This window comes from Podarcis erhardii (assembly GCF_964252035.2).
Source record: "Podarcis erhardii genome assembly, chromosome: 10".
Lineage (NCBI taxonomy): Eukaryota > Metazoa > Chordata > Lepidosauria > Squamata > Lacertidae > Podarcis > Podarcis erhardii.
This window is the reverse complement of record NC_138500.1, coordinates 17,140,930-17,160,162: the sequence shown is the minus strand read 5'-3', so window position 1 is coordinate 17,160,162 and position 19,233 is coordinate 17,140,930. Positions and strand designations below refer to the sequence as shown.

At 45.8% G+C, this 19,233-nt stretch overlaps 1 protein-coding gene across 5 annotated transcripts in view; it reads left to right on the top strand.

The window, feature by feature from the left end:
* CALD1 (caldesmon 1) overlaps positions 1-19,233 on the top strand; it is a 190,384-nt gene that overhangs the window by 71,965 nt on the left and 99,186 nt on the right. For all 5 annotated transcript variants that reach the window (XM_081879744.1, XM_081879742.1, XM_081879741.1 and 2 more), the window contains exon 2: positions 4,221-4,326. The gene's annotated coding sequence lies outside the window, so the exon portion shown is untranslated. The remainder of the gene's footprint in view (positions 1-4,220; positions 4,327-19,233) is intronic.

The following is a 19,233-nucleotide window of genomic DNA, read 5'->3' as shown; positions in this document are numbered from 1 at the left end:
CAGTGTTTATTTTTAATTAAAAAATAACAGAGCTGAGTTGACCTCAGTTTTCCCAGCTGCTATTCTTCCATCATAGCAGCTCATTGGTTGGTTTTCCCTTGCTGACTTCTGTCATTATTTGCACTGAGCCTGTATGTGAGAGATATATATATATATCACATTGCCTCCCATTTATTTAGCAGTACAGCTGGCCAATTGTTCACTAAGGGGTAATGCAGTATTAAATGTTTTGTGTCATGCAGGCTGGCATCAGCTGTTGCTTCCCCAGGCAGCTCTTGGGGGCTCCAGGACCTTAGCGGAGCTCACCAATGAATGCTACCAGCTGACCCATTAGGTGGCTAGGTCTGAGCTGCTCGTTTAGTTTCCCTCAATGTCCTGGAGTAGTGCTAAGCATGGGGCATTGTGGGAATTAAAATGGTGGCTCTATAGTGCCTGGCATGGACTGCAGGACTGGGGCACTCTGAAGGGGCCCTCAAACTTGGAGGTAACCCTGAAGCTACCTGTGGCTATATTTTGTCTGTGTCGCAAAGATTTTAGGTTGCATTACCACAGCATTTGTGGCTATATCTCTACCCTGCCCCAGTACAGTGAAACCTTGGTTCCTGAACGGCTTAGTTGCCGAACAAATCGGCTCCTGAATGCCACAAACCCAGAAGTACCGTATTTTTTGCCCTATAGGACGCACTTTTTCCCCTCCAAAAATGAAGGGGAAATGTGTGTGCGTCCTATGGGGCGAATGCAGGCTTTCGCTGAAGCCTGGAGAGCGAGAGGGGTCGGTGCGCACCGACCCCTCTCGCTCTGCAGGCTTCACGGACCTCTCCGCAAGCAGCAGGAGCGCTCCCGCTGCTTGGGGAGAGTTGCCTGCATGCAGAAGCCTGTGCGCGCTGAGCTCAGCGCGTCCAGGCTTCGCGGACCTCTCCGCAAGCAGTGGGAGCCAGCGCTGGGCTCCCACGGCTTGCAGAGAGCTGCCTGTTTGGGGGCTGGGGCGGGGAAGCTCGGGCCTCCCCCGCCCCAGCCCCGCACCTGGGGGGGGGAATAATTATTTTCCCTTTATTTCCCCCCAAAAAAACTAGGTGCGCCTTATGGGATGGTGCGTCCTATAGGGCGAAAAATACGGTAAGTGTTCCAGTTTGCGAATGTTTTTTGGAAGCTGAACGTCCAAAGCTTGAGTGCAGGAAGCTCCTGCAGCCAATCGGAAGCCGTGCCATGGTTTTGACCGGTTTCAGGAGTCGAACAGACTCCTGGAATGGATTAAGTTTGAGAACCAAGGTACCACTGTACTCAAATTACAATGGCCCAGAGAGATTCTCTGGGGTGCTGGATCCTGGGCAACTTTCCCAAAGATTTCACTTACTGATCCTGTATGTTCGTCCATTCAAAGAGCAGCCTGTTCAACCAGGCTGGGAACATTAAATCTGCCATGTGGCAATCCCTTGCAGACGGCTGCAGCACCTGGAGGCAATCAAGTCAGATCATGTATCCACAGCAGTGACCAGGGGAGGAATGACTGCCGGGAGGAAGGCAGAAAGCATAAATGCCATAGTACACCTGCATCAGCACAACTGATGCCTTCATCTGCCCCAGCTGTAACAAGCCATGTCTCTCTTGTATTGGTCTCTACAGCCACAGCAGGTGCTGTAACTCTCCAAAAGTTTGGTGCACTCTTCCATTTTCTCCTGAGATAGGTGGGGGCCAGCAATTAGTAAGATGAGTGTGTTTCAGGGGTGTTGGAGAATTCCATGAAAGCTGAAACGGGAGCAGAAATTGCCGGTCTCTGCTTATTTTCTCCATGACCAAAATGGAAATCAATTCTGCAAATATGATTGGTATTTTCTGCAGCTGTTGTTTTCAGTCTGAAAATACGCAATTGATTATGTGATCCTCCCTGCTTTTGCATTGTGTTTCCTTCACATTGAAATGAATGGAATGGAGTAACATAATGACAACATGAATCACACAATGTATGTAATTAATTATGTAATTTTGCTACAGTAGCGAGTGAAATGAATAATGTAGCTTTGGGGAGAAGGCGAACTGCAGCCTGTTGGAAACAGTGCTGCAACACATTGTGAAATGGAAAACAGTGCTTCCTTCCATCCCAAGATTTGTAAACACAGAGTTATATCACAGCCCATGTTAACACTGCTAACACTTCCTATATAATACCCAACGAATTCCACACTCCTTTGTGGTCAAATTTAAGAACAAAAAACCCCCCAAAATGTCTTGCAAAAGAGATTCATCTTCATTTTAAGTGACTGCTCTGCTTCTCCATTTTGAAGTAATTTTGTTCTCTGCCAGCTAGGGTAGTGTGAGCGGCTGCCAAGCGATGCTTCGAATGAGTCAGTTTCTATTTGCCTCTTGTCCCAACAGCTATTTCCTGTCTCCTTATGGCACTAATTCTGTGCGCATATTAAAACTTGGATAGGAAAACCCCAGAAAAAGCACTTCTTCAGCTTTTCCAGAAAGGCACAATGAACTCCACATCCTGCTGTCATTAGAGCTCTTGGTAGCAGAGCTTTTTGAAGCTAGACGGCAAACGGAATGTCTAGGGAAATGCAGTGAAGTAAGTAATTTTTATTAACAGCAGTAAACAGATTGCTCCGGCAGGGGTATTCTGTTGCAGAAACGCCTCTCTCCAATGGCCTGTGTCATTCCTAGATGTGAAGATTTGCAAAGAGATGCATGGGCTGTTTTGACTAAGACTCGATTTGGACAAAATGCCGTTCATGTGGAGCCCATTGGAAACTGCCTCCATAGGACCACTGCGCCCTGTGGCAAGCTGCACACTTTTTGTTAAAGGCACATAGGGCTGGAATCACACCAAAAAATTTTATGCAGGTATGGGAGGCGTGTGCAAGCCTAAGACCGAGTTCCATAATCTTTTAAAATTAGAAGTGCACAAAAAAAAAAAAGCTGCTCATTTTTAACTGTGGTGAGATCCCAAGTCAGTAGCCATTATTCAGTTAATTGTTTTTCTTCAAATTACCCATGACCATAAACAGCTCCTAATCTTTCTGGCTGAGAGGAAATAGCAAAATCTTTTAACAAAAGTAAGATGACTTGAATAAGCAACATCCTTGTCAAAGCAGTAGCTGCGCTCCTTTGGCTGTTGCAGCTGATGAGGAGATGAAAGGGATGAGGAAGCTGCTCAGGTTGGTATTGTGGAGAGGTGAGCACTTTCTTCCAGAAAGGCTAGCTGCCATATCAGGTAGTTTAAGGCTTCTGAGATATCTTCTTCCTGTTCTCAGAGCTTGCAGGACATGTGGGGGTGATTGGGTTAAGGGGTCACAAGTCTTGCCATCCTTCACAGCCCAGATTTACTGTCAGGAATTGGATCGTGGCCAGTCTAGTCACTGGAGGTCAGATTAATTTGACATCAGCAGAAATGAAGATCTGGGTTTGGACCAGGGTGGCCACTTACACCTTGTAAAAAAGAGAGACATGGCCACCCTATTTTGGGAGAGGGTTTTGGGTGACAGGAAAAGAGAAGGGTGCTTCTCTTGCTATTGTTTCTCACCTGACTTTGGTGGTTTTTGTAGTGGTTTTCACTTTGTCCATGAGTACTAGAAACTGTGTGCAATTTAAATGGTGTGTATAAGCCAAAGTCCTCCTTATTAAAAGCCCTAAACAGCCTCAGTCCAGTATACCTGAGGGAGTGTCTCCATCCCCATCGTTCTGCCCAGACACTGAAGTCCAGCTCTGAGGGCCTTCTGGCGGTTCCCTCACTGTGAGAAGCGAAGTTACAGGGAACCAGGCAGAGGGCCTTCTCGGTAGCAACGCCCGCCCTGTGGAACATCCTCATATCAGATGTCAAAGGAAAAAACAACTCTCAGACTTTTAGAAGACATCTGAAGGCAGCCCTGTTTAGGGAAGCTTTTAATATCTGAAGGACTATTGTATTTTAATATTGTGTTGGAAGCCGCCCAGAGTGGGTGGGGTATAGATAAATTATTATTATTATTATTATTATTATTATTATTATTATTATTATTACTTCTCTTCTGTGAACAGAAATCTTGCACACCTGCACACTCTTATGTGTGGGGAGCCTGTGTCTTTATTGCAGCTGCCGGAGTAAGTCTGTTCTGCAAAAGTTCCTGACTGTAAAATGACAGTGTTATGTTGCTTTCGTCCCTCTTCAAGGGAGTTGTGCAATAACACAGAAATGCTCTGTGTGGACTGTATCCTTCACCTCTTGAATCCTTTTCTTTCCACAGCGATAGCCTACTCAGGCTGCAGAGCCATCTCTGTCATCTAACCTCAAGCCTTCAGTCTTTGACACGCGACTGACCAGCTTTGACGTGCTTACCCAGCTGAGTCAATGTGAGTATGATGGATGAGCTTTTGAAATTTGTGCTACTTTTGCACTGTTGTTTTCTCACTTTTCTTACTTAAAAACACAATGCATTGCAACAAACCATTGTAGGAAAACTGACCTTTCATGGGTATTTGTACTCTTCTTAATGAGAAGAAAAATTCAAATTCTGTGCTGAGAAAACCTACATTTTCCCCTCTCCATCATGCAAATCCAATGGCTTTGAATGGTAGAATCAGAATAATTCTAATATATTACACTGGGCTCTTGACATAGGTGCAAAACATTTGCTCTATTAGCAGAATCAGCCTCTTGAATGATGGTCTCCAAATGCAGCTTTCATCAAGTCCAGATATTTGGGACGATAAATCAGGAGAAATTTTTATTTCATTTGCATTTAAAGGTGAACCTACCTAATTTGCTCTTTCCTGAACAATAGATCAACGGGGAACAGTCTTCAAAATCCACACTTCTCTGAGGTTTGCAGTGCTGTTCTCCAGTAACATGTACCAAAATGCACATACTATGCATAAATATACATATATTAGTGAAACTAGCATGTAAAATTGTCTATAATTGTGTATATTAGTGGAAATCTGCAGTAAAATGCTGATGAATTTCATGAGGACTTTTTAATAATTGCAAACTGTTGTGGAAATGTGTCAGCATTATAATAAAAAGAGTACAGAGGATTTTCACCTCATTATTAAGATTCCCACTTCATTCTTATAAAGGATTCACTTGTTGGGTCTTTTGAAGCTGTTTTCTGGGGATGAGAAAAGCTGTCATGCATCATCCACCATTAAGCTAACCTTGAGAAGTTTGATTCAAAGCAAGACTGACTCTTGAAACAGGCGTGATTCAAATGAAATGTGACGTTACGATACCAGCTGCTCCGCTGTCAGGCAAAAGAGGCACATAGCTTAAATAGCACCTTTCGTTGAAGATGGTCTAAGCTTTTTTTCCAAATATCTGAGCCTTGGGCGAAACATTTTAGCCTTCCTTAGGAGTGTTAAATGTAGTCAGGTGCAGAATTGTGGGGTCTGGAATCTAAGGTTTTGATCATAGGACAGGGATGCTCAATGTGGTGCCCTCTAGATTTCGTGGGACTCCAGCTCCAGCCAGCAGCAGCCAGCATGGCCAATGGCCAGGAATGCTGGGTGTTGAAATCCAACAATGTTGATTACCCCTGTTATAGAAGATAAGCACCACTATTAGTTTGCAAATGGTGGTTGTGTGCCTCATTGTTTCCCCATTGTTTGACTTCCTGCATGCTGGCATCATGTGCTCGGGACGCTTACCTGCATTAAATATATATATATTAGAATCATAGAATCATAGAATCATAGAGTTGGAAGAGACCACAAGGGCCATCGAGTCCAACCCCCTGCCAAGCAGGAAACACCGTCAGAGCACTCCTGACATATGGTTGTCAAGCCTCTGCTTAAAGACCTCCAAAGAAGGAGACTCCACCACACTCCTTGGCAGCAAATTCCACTGTCGAACAGCTCTTACTGTCAGGAAGTTCTTCCTAATGTTTAGGTGGAATCTTCTTTCTTGTAGTTTGGATCCATTGCTCCGTGTCCGCTTCTCTGGAGCAGCAGAAAACAACCTTTCTCCCTCCTCTATGTGACATCCTTTTATATATTTGAACATGGCTATCATATCACCCCTTAACCTCCTCTTCTCCAGGCTAAACATGCCCAGCTCCCTTAGCCGTTCCTCATAAGGCATCGTTTCCAGGCCTTTGACCATTTTGGTTGCCCTCCTCTGGACACGTTCCAGTTTGTCAGTGTCCTTCTTGAACTGTGGTGCCCAGAACTGGACACAGTACTCCAGGTGAGGTCTGACCAGAGCAGAATACAGTGGCACTATTACTTCCCTTGATCTAGATGCAATACTCCTATTGATGCAGCCCAGAATTGCATTGGCTTTTTTAGCTGCCGCGTCACACTGTTGGCTCATGTCAAGTTTGTGGTCAACCAAGACTCCTAGATCCTTTTCACATGTACTGCTCTCAAGCCAGGTGTCACCCATCTTGTATTTGTGCCTCTCATTTTTTTTGCCCAAGTGCAATACTTTACATTTCTCCCTGTTAAAATTCATCTTGTTCTCTAATCTGTCAAGGTCGTTTTGTGGTGCTTATATTATTCTCATCGTTTATGAGCATCTCATGCGTATAGATCCACAATCAGTTTAAATGGTGCTTCGTGTTTTGTGGTGGCACTGAAATAATAATATAATAATAATTTATTATTTATACCCCGCCCATCTGGCTGAGTCTCCCCAGCCACTCTGGGTGGCTCCCAATCAAATGTTAAAAACAGTACAGCATTAAATATTAAAAACTTCCCTGAACAGGGCTGCCTTCAGCTGTCTTTTAAAGATAGGATAGCTGCTTATTTCCTTCACAACTGAAGGGACGGCGTTCCACAGGGCAGGCACCACTACCGAGAAGACCCTCTGTCTGATTCCCTGTAACCTCACTTCTCACAATGAGGGAACTGCCAGAAGGCCCTCGGCGCTGGATCTCAATGTCTGGGCAGAACGATGGGGGTGGAGACGCTCATTCAGAATGGCCTATGTGTCTCTGAAACACCCACCCCCAGGCAAGCCCAACCCCCGCCCCCCGACATTTGAGCCTAGCATAGGAAGCTGAGTTGGAGCCACTGGTCTATTTAGATCAGTGTTACCTTCACTGACTGGCAGTGACTTTCTAGGGTTTCAGACAGCAAGACAATTCCTAGCCTGGCCTGGAGGTGCTGGGGATTGAACCTGGGATCATCTGTTTGCAAGGCAGAAGCTCTACCTATGAGCTATGTTGCTTCTCCGGTTTGTAATGGGCTTCCCCCCAGCTCCAGCAATGCCGGCTGAAGTCATACAGTCAGTCTTCCTTGCCGCCAAGCCCCATTCTTTCTCCACTACACTTATGATGAAGAAGGGGGACCAGTGGAACAGAGGACTTCAGCAGGTTCAGAGGCCTAATTTTTAAGGCGTGAGCGCTACTCAAAAGTGTTTCTTGCTTTGGTGAAGCCTGGGAAATGGTGTTCCTAGTGCTTCATCTGGTACACAGACTGAGACTCTCCCTGCCCGTGGACTGTCTCCCCTGAGTAGTGCATGCTCTGGTTATCTCCCGCTTGGATACTGCAATGCACTCTACATGGGGCTACCTTTGAAGGTGACTCGGAAACTGCAATTAATCCAGAATGCGGCAGCTAGGCTGATGACTGGGAGCGGCCGCCAGAACCACATAACTCTGGTCCTGAAAGACCTACATTGGCTATGTTTCCGAGCACAATTCAAAGTGTTGGTGCTGACCTTTAAAGCCCTCGACGGCCTCGGCCCAGTATATCTGAAGGAGCGTCTCCACCATCGTTTTGCCCGGACACTGAGGTCCAGCACTGAGGGTCTTTTGGTGGTTCCCTCATTGTGAGAAGTGAGGTTACAGGGAACCAGGCAGAGGGCCTTCTTGGTAGTGGCGCCCACCCTGTGGAATGCCCTCCCAGCAGATGTCAAGGGAATAAACAACTATCTGACTTTTAGAAGACATCTGAAGGCAGCCCTGCTTAGGGAAGTTTTTAATGTTTGGTGTTTTATCGTGTTTTAAATATTTTGTTGGGATCCGCCCAGAGTGGCTGGGGAAACTCAGCCAGATGGGTGGGGTATAAATAATAAATCATCATCATCATCATCATCCTCATCATCAACCTCATCCTCATCCTCATCAATGACTTGAATTGGGAGAGGTGCTGAAAACTTCCACTGCCCGTGTTTCCTCCCTTTCCCAGAAACCACTTCGTTTCAGCTCCTTTTTATCCCAGTGGGGTACTGAACCTAGAAGTAACCCCCAGTGGGAGATGTGTGTGCAACAAATAAGCATCCTGCAAAATATTGTGTCTGCTGTCTAGTGATAATTTCATAATAAGTATGGCATATTTGACCTACCTAATAAATTGAAATTCTGAATCTAATGTTGGCATAACTTGCACAAAGAATTTTGAGGTACACCTCAAGATCTTCCACCCCACCCCCAATAAGCATCTAAACTACTAAGAACGAGAGAAGTCTAGTAGAAATCATTGCCATCTTCTTAATCATCACATGTCAAATGCAGAAATATACTTATTAAACATATATTTACTATATAAAAACCACAATTCCTTACAAAATGTCATCAAAAAATTCAGGAGAGGGAGGTTTACGGAAGGTTAATATACTTGAAGATATATAAATCTGAGACATGATGCCACCAATGATGAAGTCCCCAGACTGATAATATTGGTGCAGAATTGGAAGCACGTTAAATAAAATAAGAATTGGAACGTGCCCCTGACCTCTGCTTCTGAAATTATGTGAGATGCTTATTTAAATGAGTTTTGCCAAGAAATCCAGAATGCCTCAACATCTTGTTTTCATAAATGGTTCAGGGTGGAGAGCGGGGCGACGCATGTCAAGAAACAAAAGATCCGTGTACAACATCCAAAGCATGCAAACTGACCACAAATCCACACTTTTAATGGATTTTAAAAACGTGACATAAACACTCCAAGCTTGGTTGGTCCTGCCGGTCACAGGAATTCAGAGGCGGAGAGCAGAATGCCCTAGTGGTCAGGATTTGCCCGTCTTCTTTCTCAGCACAGAGCAGGAAGAGTTAGTGGCAGGAATTCTGTTGTATGTGTGCTTTTGGAACTCTGCATTTATTAATCTTCTTTAAAATAACATTTATTCTAAATGAAGAACAACTTCGTGGAATGAGAATACAGTGAGATAGTAGACAACATTGCCAGAAAGCCTGCCAGGGCCATCTTAAGCATATGAGGTGCTGGGGTACAAAGATCCGCCCGGCGCCCCCTAGGTTGCCCAGAATTGCCAACCTTTTTTTAGGGAGGGAACCCCCAAAGTTGTTGACCTTTTGTTTTAGGAAATAGATGTTTACCTTTAGAATGGTTGCGGGACACAGGGACTCACAGTGCCAACCAACAGGGGTGCCAGTGCCCCACGCACAGGGGCGTACGAAGGTGTGTGCAGGTTCCATGCTGGGAGGCACAGTCGGGTGGCACAGTCGCTGCGCTGTCCACCCGCTGCCTCCCCCTCAGCTGCATGGAAGCTAACTGTTTCAGCTTCATGCGCAGCGCCCGGCACGCCGTGTAACATTGTGGGTGCTGCACGATGCATCCTGTTGTGTGTGCCAAGCTGCAGGTTCCTTTGCTGACTTTTCCACTTTCGGTGCACGCTCCGAGAGCCGCCCAATGTGGGCTGCCAGCACAGAACGGTGGGGAATGCAAGCGGCAGTGGAGGAGAGTTCTCTGGAGGTGATCCCCGCACTCGTAGTCGTCGGGTTTTGTTGCTGCCATTGGCATTGTTGACATGCAGTGGATCCCATCCAGAGATGTTTCCTCTGCTGCCACTTGCATTCCCCATCATTCTGCGCTAGCACCCCATGTTGGGTGGTGCTGGGAGTGTGTGCCGACAGCGGAAAAGCCACCAAAGGAACCCATGCAACAGGATGTGTCGTGCAGCACCCACAATTTTACATGGTGCTCCGAACTGAAACAGCCACCATGCAGCTGGGGCAAGAACTGACAGCCGAGTGCAGCAGAGCGGTGGCTCAGCGTGAGTTTGGGGGTGAGCAGTCGAGTCTAGGGAAGAGCTGCCTGCGGCACTCCGATGGGATCGGCTCCGCTCGGCTGTCGGCAGCTCTTCCCCAGACTCCAACGCTCAGCCTGGCGCCCCTGAGAGCCCGACACCCAGGTGCCATGCACCCCTAGCGCCAACGGTTAAGACGGCCCTGAGGGCCACTATATTGATCAAATAGAGGTGGTCTGAGCCAAGTATCAGATAAAGGCGAATAAAGTCCTATCTTGGACATGGACACCCAGATGCTCTTATCATTGCCTTGCTGGATTGGATTAACAGTTTATCTAATCCAGCATTTTGTCTTCAACAGGGATTAAGAATAAAACTGTGAGCTACCATTCTGCCTTTCTACAAACTTTTGCAGGAACACTTGGACTACTGTGTACAGTTCTGGTTGCCTTACCCCAAATAGGATACTGTAGAGCTGTTAACCATTCTGGTATCATATAATTTTAGAATTGGAAGGGACCCTGAGGGGCATCTCAACCCCCTGCAAGGCAGGAATCTCAGCTAAAGCATCCATGACAGATGGCCACCCATCTTCTCCTTAACAATCTCCAGGGATGGAGAGTCCACAACCTCCTGAGGGAGTCCGTTCCACTATTGAACAGTTCTTACTGTCAGGAAGTTTTTCCTGATGTTTAGTCAGAATCTCCTTTCTTCTAACTTGAAGCCATTGGTTTGAATCCTACCCTCCAGAGCAGGAGAAAACAAGCTTGTTCCTTCCTCCATGTGATAGCCCTTGAGATATTTGAAGATGGCCATCATATCTCCTCTCAGTCTCCTCTTTTCCAGGCTAAACATACCCAGCTCCTTCAACCGCTCCTCATAAGGCTTGGTTTCCAGACCCTGGATCATCTTGGTCAACCTCCTTTGCACACATTCCAGCTTGTCTACATCCTTCTTAAATTGTGGTGCCCAGAATTGGACACAGTATTCCAGGTGTGGTCTGACCAAGGCAGAATAGAGTGGGACTATTATTTCCCTTGATCTGGACATTATACTTTTGTCAGGGGCGTAGCATGGGGAGGGTCTTCTGGGGCAATTGCCCTGGCTGCATGGGGGGGGGGTGCTTTGTTCACGCTCCCCTCCCTGAGCCAGGCAGAAAATGTCCTGAAGTCAGGTGACGTTTAACCCAACATTTAAAGCATTCCATAGCCTTTGATGGCTCAGTTTTGAAATGCCTTAATTAATATTTCAGCTCTGCTTCTTTCGCTACTACAGTGGTACTCAGCTGGAGTTACAAAGGAATATGGCAGTGTCGCTTTACAAATAGGGAAACTGAAACTGAGGAGAGTGGAAGACGTACAATGAAATTCTGAGTTCTCGTGTCCCAAAGCCAATATAACTGTGACAGTGACGAAGTTTCCGCCATCCTGTCTAGTTTGGCTCTTAGTCTAATGCTGCAGCCACTAATCCACATCACCCTTTATCTAGGGTTCATCTCAGTTTTTGCGGAGTGCATTCCAACAAGAAACAAAGGCAATGAAGGGGCTGCTTCAAAGCAAATGCCCTGTTTAAGGAGATAAAGGTTGCATTTTTTCTGGACAAAGTTAGTCCTCTCATCATAGGCCTATAATCAGCGGTTCGGCTCACAAGTGATAAGCGTGTGGGAGAACTGAGCAGACCTTGCCTTGCTTTGCTTTTAAGGCTTTGCTAGAGGGAGTTGAAATCCCTCTACTTAAATGTTTCCAAGCAGGATGAACCATGCAGCACAACGACTGCACAGCCACTGAGTTGTTGTATTTGGAATACATATTCACATACATGTGTTTGCTCTTCTTTGTTGAGGAAAATGCCACAGGTCAGTTCTGTTCTCTGCAGATATAATTCACACAGGTTCGTTGTTATATGCAAATAGGATTAGAAGGACCCTAAATGGACCGATTTTGCTCATCCAAGAATGGAGCCTCTTTCTAAATTAAGCCAAAATATTTTAATCCCCCCAGAGTTCCTTTATCCTCTGCATCTGTCTTACACTGGAGATACATTTTTAAGATTTCTTTGTCAAAATTACTTTTCTCTCCCACCCCCACCCACCTCCCGCTTCCTCCAACTGTACGGCGGTGGGGTCAACAGAGTATGGTTTTACTCAGGCTGAGAAACATCTGAGATTAATCACATACCCGCAAGCCGGAGAAAACCATCACAGAGGGTCTAATGAATCTTGACTGTTAGTCAGGCTGGAGAATCCCCTTACAGACAGTGCGTGCGTTCAAAATTAAAACAAAGCAAAATACCTCTTGCGCACTCTGGCTCTGTGAGGGAGGCGAGCTGTTCCATTTCACGGCCGTTCAAAAGATGGCGGGTTAAAAGGGAGCCGGTCCCTGCTGGTGGCCAGGATTTTCAAGGTCCGACCCTTCACAACACTTGCTCTCTGGTGGGCAAAGATGCCATTGGCTCCTTCCATGCTGAGCACTGCGGCTCTGCAACTTATAAACGCTAAGGGTCTGTGCAGCCACCATGGAGCAAGGAGCCCGCCTCTTCCTGTGTTTCAGGGCCCAGGCTAGACCTGAGAGCAGCCAAACTTAGATCAAGGTTATGAGGTCGTTCTCTGCAGCTCAGGCTCCCTGAGGGCTAGGATTGCCTGATTCAAAGCAGGAGAGAACATTTAGTATATACGTTTTCCACAGTGTGGCAAAAGCCAAGGCTGCAGCAACTTTTCCTGGCAGTTCCTTCCTTGCCCCTGTCTTCTATTCCTCCCCCAACGCTGCTGTGATTGATCAGGGCTCCATGCGTGCCACACAGCAAGCAGGAGTGAGGAAGTGAAGGACAGAGCCAGGGAGAAAATGGGAAGGAGGGACTGTGGCTGTGTCAACTCCTGTTATAAAGGTAAAGGTGAAGGGACCCCTGACAATGACGTCCAGTCACGAACGACTCTGGGGTTGTGACGCTCATCTCTCTTTAAAGGCTGAGGGAGCCGGCGTTTGTCCGCTTCCGCTGACAGTTTTTCCAGGTCATGTGGTCAGCATGACTAAGCCGCTTCTGGCAAAACCAGTAGCACACAGAAATGCCGTTTACCTTCCCACCAGAGCGGTACCTATTTATCTACTTGCACTTTGACATGCTTTCGAACTGCTAGGTTGGCAGGAGCTGGGACCGAGCAACGGGAGCTCACCCTGTTGCGGGGATTTGAACTGCCGACCTTTCTATTGGCAAACCCACAGTGGTTTAACTCACACCGCCACCCTGTTATAGCGACTCCTGTTATAGCGTGAGATTTAAAAGTCTATGTGTGTTCTGTGGTGTTGGGCAACCCCGCTGAGGTCAGTTGCTAGAATTGGAAACTCCATTGGTAACTTTATCCTCCACGAATAGGTCTAATCCCCGTTCAAAGCCATCCAAGTTGGTAACATCACTGTATCTTGTGGGAGCAAATTCCATTTGCTGCATGAGGAAGTATTTACTTTCGTCTGTCTTGAATCATCCATAATTCATCTTCATTTGATGTCCCTGAGTTCTAGGGGTTTTTTTTTGGGGGGGGGGAAGAATTTTTCCTACCCACTTTCTCTATATCATGCATAATATTATACATGTCTATCATGTCACCTCTTACTTGAATTTTCAAAATGCCTCAAATGCTGTAACTTTTCCTTATAGTGCAGTTGCTCCATCCCCTTGATTCTTTTGGCTGCCCTGAACCTTTTCCAACTCTACAATATCCCTCTTGAGGGGAGGCGACCAGAATTGTGTACCTAGCGTTTCAACTGAGGTTGCACCATAGACGTGGCAATCTCAGAGTTTATAACTTGGAGATATCCAGTCCACTAAGTGTTAAGAAGCTGGTAATTTGAGGGCTTGCCGTAAGGTCACACGATGCAGGCAGTTCCAGTGGCCTATCCATTGCTGCACCTTTATCTTGGGGAAGGGCTGCGGCTCAGAGGTAGAGCACACGATTTGCATGTTGAACTAGATGGGCCAGTGGCCTGACTCCATATAAGGCAGATTCTTGTGTTCCTAGATCCTGGATGCTCTAGAGTCAAGCTGTTTCAAGCCGTTCCCCCTTCGTCTAATCTGCCTGTGAAGCATCACAGCCATGGTACAGTCATCCTGAGATTGCACCACCTCAAAATGCATGTAAAAGGGGAACTGTGTGTGCAAGCAGAACAAAACAGAACCAAAACCCCCAAAACTATTACAACTTGGCTATGCCATTCTAAAAACCTCTCTCCTTAGCAAGCAAACTTTCCGCAGGCAGAGATGCTGGGATTCCTTTCATTGGCCTTCTGATCTTTAGTCCTTAGTGTACACGCAGGCTATGCTTTTGATCTTTTCTCCAGAAAAAAAGAAACCACGAGACTCAGAAACGTCTTATGTGTGGGCATATTTATTTTTTAAACAAAAGTTGGGGTTTCTGACCATGAATGCAAACCTCCCAGGACCATGAGGCCTGCAATAAAAAGGCTCAGGTTGGCAAAACGACTGATGTAATAAACAGAAGCGGGCTTGTTTATTCAGACTGTTGGGCATCAGCTGAGGGTAATTTGCTGTAATGCCTGAAGAGCACAGCCTTTGCTGAACAGAAACTTGTGGGAAAGGCTGTCGTCTGCTCCTGAAAAGTCTCGTTTAATTCATACTTTAGTTTAGACAATTTTTGGTGGTGTGTGCCTCATAGTCCTCGAGATTTTGCAGTGCAATTTTCCAACCAAAAAATGTGTACAAAACTGCATACCGGAGGAAAAAGAGTGTCAAAATGCATATATTAGTGAAAACAACAAACAAAACTGTATCATGTTAGGGGGAATTGTTTGCAAAAATATGTACAGTCGTACCTTGGATCCTGAACGCCCTGGAACTCGGACGTTTTGGCGCCCGAACGCCACAAACCTGGAAGTGATTGTTCCGGTTTGCAAATGTTCTTTTGGAACCCAAATGTCTGACGGGGCTTCCATGGCTTCCGATTGGCTGCAGGAACTTCCTGCAGCCAATCAGAAGCTGCAACTTGGCTTCTGAATGTTTTGGATGTCGAACGGACTTCCGGAATGGATTCTGTTCGACTTCCAAGGTATGACTGTGTGTTAATCAAAATGCCTGGCAAAGAGTTTTTTATTAGGAGAAATTTGCACAGGAAGGCTTATGGCTTTTCTTTAAAATTGGGAATTGATGTGGAAATGTAGAGATGATTTTAAGATTGGAAAAACAAGAAAGGGACTGAACTGAACACAACAATATTCTAGGGAAGCAGTTTCCTGAGGGTGTGGCCAATGTCATGTGCTGACAGCTTCTAGAGCCACTGATGCAAGGAGCTGAATGCAAGGTGGAGATCAGTGGTGCACAAACGACCCCAGAAGGAGCAGGATATGTCCCTCACCAGAGGTACTACCCTGGCCCTAACACTTGGAGTGGAGTCCCTAAGGCCTTGTACACCTCCTCCTAGCAACTCCTGCAGCCAAGCTGGTGCCAAACATATTGCTCTGCTTATCTTTGCACACATCAACAAGGTTGAGAGGGGTGTGTGTGTCTGGTCATTTGGGCAGCCCAGGACCTCCATTCATCCTGTCCAGATTTGCGCCTCAGAGAGGTCACTTCGGTGCTGCTAACGCAGCCGTTTGACTTCACCCCCGAATGCTCAGAAAGACGGATGCCAACAATTCTTGGAGGAATACACCTATATGAAGGAAGTTGTGGCAAAAAAAAAAAAAATGTGTGAATTCTCAAAATGGGCCTCTCAATAGCTCCTTTCCCACTTGAATTGTGGGAAGGGGACACCACGCTGGTTCTGGGAGCAGGGCATTGTTGGATGTCAGGAAGTTCTGGGGTAGTTTCTTTAGAAGGTGGATATTACTATTATTTTATTGGGGAAACAGTCATCCTCAGCTCCCCATCAGCAATCTGCCATTTGTGTGATCTAGGCCATGGTCTCTTAATGAAACCATGTGTTTATGCTCAGTTTCCCTTGCTATAAATGAATTATGTTAAGTTTGCTGCTTTGGTCTGCCCATATTCTTGAGTTATTTCTAAAGTTGCTATTAAAACTGAAAGAATGCCAAAGCCAAACACAATTTCTTCTAGTATGGGAAGTTATTTTTGAACCATTACTGTCCTTGGAGCCATGGAAATAAATTCCATTGCCAGTGGGTGACCTACAGTGATGGGAAAAAGGGCATTAGACATTGAAGACATTTCTCTTAACTTTTTTTCTGTAGTTTCTGTGTGGCCAGAAAATAATACCTCTGATTTTAATGCTACAGAGAAGGAGTTCACAAACTTTGTATCCCCACAATCCGTTTGAGAGAGATGAAAATTACTGAGCACTGCCCATCGCATCATGGGGTGGATGTACACACAGGAAAATCCCCACTATAAATAAGTCATAAATTAAATTGTTATAACAAAGGAAAAAAACCCTATGTAAAATCTCATAGAAAAGTTCTATGCTCTACAGCACCATCTGGTGTTGTTTGTTTACAATGCATTTAAAATGCTGTTTTCTGACTAATGTAGCTGGGTGCAGGGGCAGGGCCAATTACAAAAAGATGGCAGGTGGAGGTGGAAATTGGCACAATCAGCTCACAACTACAGATATCATTTTCTATTGACAACTACTCCCTCTTTAGTAACTGCTAAATTCTTTACCATAGTGATTTCCTTGTTGCAAAGCGCCCCGCAACTTTAGCTTTCCTCAAGCTAAGTACAGATACTGGCTCTGGAGGTTTTGTGACTTATCCTCCCTGTTTTAGGCAGAATTTGCTGATCCAAAGGCTTTAAAGTGGAGAAGCCCTTTTACTTTATTTTTTGCCCTCCCTCCCTCCTTGCTGCTTCTTTTTTTAAAAAAAACCTCACTGAACTACCCTTTCTCCTTTGGTACCTTTACATAGTGTGTGGGGAATTGCTGGAGCTGTCCTCAGTCCATGCAAAAGGCTAAGGTGCGCCCAGGGGACAGGGCAGGAGAGCAAGGAGGCACACCTGAACAGTGGCCTGAGATCACACACACACACACACACACACACACACACACACAGTGCTTTTTTTCTAGAAAAAGAGGTGCAGGAACTCCGACCTTTTGGGGATGGACAACCCTAAGTTGTTGAGCCTTTTTTTTTTTTTTTTTAAGAAAGGCAATTGTCATGATTGGCTTTGGAGTTATTGGAAGCAAAGCTGATCTTAAACTGTAGTAGTAGTTGTTGTTATTTAGTCGTTTAGTCGTGTCCGGCTCTTTGTGACCCCATGGACCAGAGCACACCAGGCACTTCTGTCTTCCACTGCCTCCCACAGTTTGGTCAAACTCACGCTGGTAGCTTCGAGAACACTGTCCAACCATCTCGTCCTCTGTCGTCCCCTTCTCCTTGTGCCCTCCATCTTTCCCAACATCAGGGTCTTTTCCAGGGAGTCTTCTCTTCTCATGAGGTGGCCAAAGTATTGGAGCTTCAGCTTCAGGATCTGTACTTCCAGTGAGCCCTCAGGGCTGATTTCCTTAAGAATGGATAGGTTTGATCTTCTTGCAGTCCATGGGACTCTCAAGAGTCTCCTCCAACACCAGAATTCAAAAGCATCAATTCTTCAGTGATCAGCCTTCTTTATGGTCCAGCTCTCACATCCATACATCACTACTGGGAAAACCATGGCTTTAACTATACGGACCTTTGTTGGCAAGGTGATGTCTCTACTTTTTAATATGCTGTCTAGGTTTGTCATTGCTTTTCTCCCAAGAAGCAGGCGTCTTTTAATTTCGTGGCTGCTCTCACCATCTGCAGTGATCATGGAGCCCAAGAAAGTAAAATCTCTCACTGCCTCCATTTCCTCACCTTCTATTTGCCAGGAGGTGATGGGCCCAGTGGCCATGATCTTCGTTTTTCTGATGTTGAGCTTCAGACCATATTTTGCGCTCTCCTCTTTCACCCTCATTAAAAGGTTCTTTAATTCCTTCTCACTTTCTGCCATCAATGCTGTGTCACCTGAATATCTGAGGTTGTTGATATTTCTTCTGGCAATCTTAATTCCGGCTTGGGATTCATCCAGCCCAGCCTTTCGCATGATGAATTCTGCATATAAGTTAAATAAGCAGGGAGACAATATACAGCCTTGTCGTACTCCCTTAAACTGTAGACACTTTTAATAATAACCCTCAGAGTGCTTAGTCATTTCCACAATCATTTTTGTCTGCTTTAACATTTTGCAATGTGCAAAGGGGGAATCATATGTTCTCTGAGCAACAAGATGGATTGTATCCATTCAGACTTCCGGGTAAGTCTGCATTCGATATGTATGCATGTGTGTGTGTCTCTATGCTCTGATTAGCAGCACCTGTTTCATCCCCTACCCCCTCCCATGGTCTTCCTCGTGAAATACGGTAGTTTACTTGAGGAACAAGTCTCCCGAATGCCCCTAAGATGAAAAAGCTTGCCACGAGCCATGAATGATCCGCAAAGCTCCTGAGAGTGGTTTCATTTGAAAGCAGGTAGAATCCCAAATTGTTGAGATGCTTTTGTTGTTGCTATTGTTGTTTTTAATGTCTGTCTTGGTGGAGGAGAAGACCAGGTTTTCCAGTTGCACAGCAGTCTCTGTGAGGCAGAGGGTAAATCAGTCAATCAATCAATCAATCAATCAATCAATCAATCAATCAGAGCATAAGAACAAGAGCAAGAATAAGAACATCTAGTCCGGCATCCTGTTTTCACAGTGGCCAACCAGATTCCTGTGGGAGACCCGCAAGCAATTTCTGAGCCCAAGAGCACGCACGCCCCCTGCAGTTTACAGCGACTGGTACTATATTTCGAAGCATTTCTGCCTCCATGGCTAGTAGCCATTGAAAAGCCTGGCCCACTATGAATTCATCTAATCTTCTTTGAAAACCATCCAAGTTAGTGGTCCTTACTGCTTCCTGTGGGAGGGAGGTCCACCATTTAACTATGTGCTGCATGGTACCTGTTCCGAATCTTCCAACATCCAGTTTCATTGCAGGTCCATGAGTTTCTGTTGTTATGAGAGAGGGAGAAAAACCTGAATTAGAGTGGAGGTTGGGTAAAGGGTGAATCTCGAAAGATGACTGCACAGTCCAGGAAGGGCGAATTGCATAGGTTTCCCTCTAAATGATAACAGACCCACATTTCTTCCCCATTCCTGCGCCATGCCTTCTGGTGCATTCTAGGATACTCTGGGTAGGTTCCCAGCTGCTACTGTGACCATCACCACTACCAGGTAAGCGCTTCTGGATCCCTGAGACTGCCAGCAACCAGAGCTTCAAGTCCATACCTTTGAGGTTGTCCTCCAGTTGGCTTTCTGGAAAATTCTAGAAGAGTAAAAAAGATACGTGTGGTTGGGAGTGTCTGAAGCGGTGA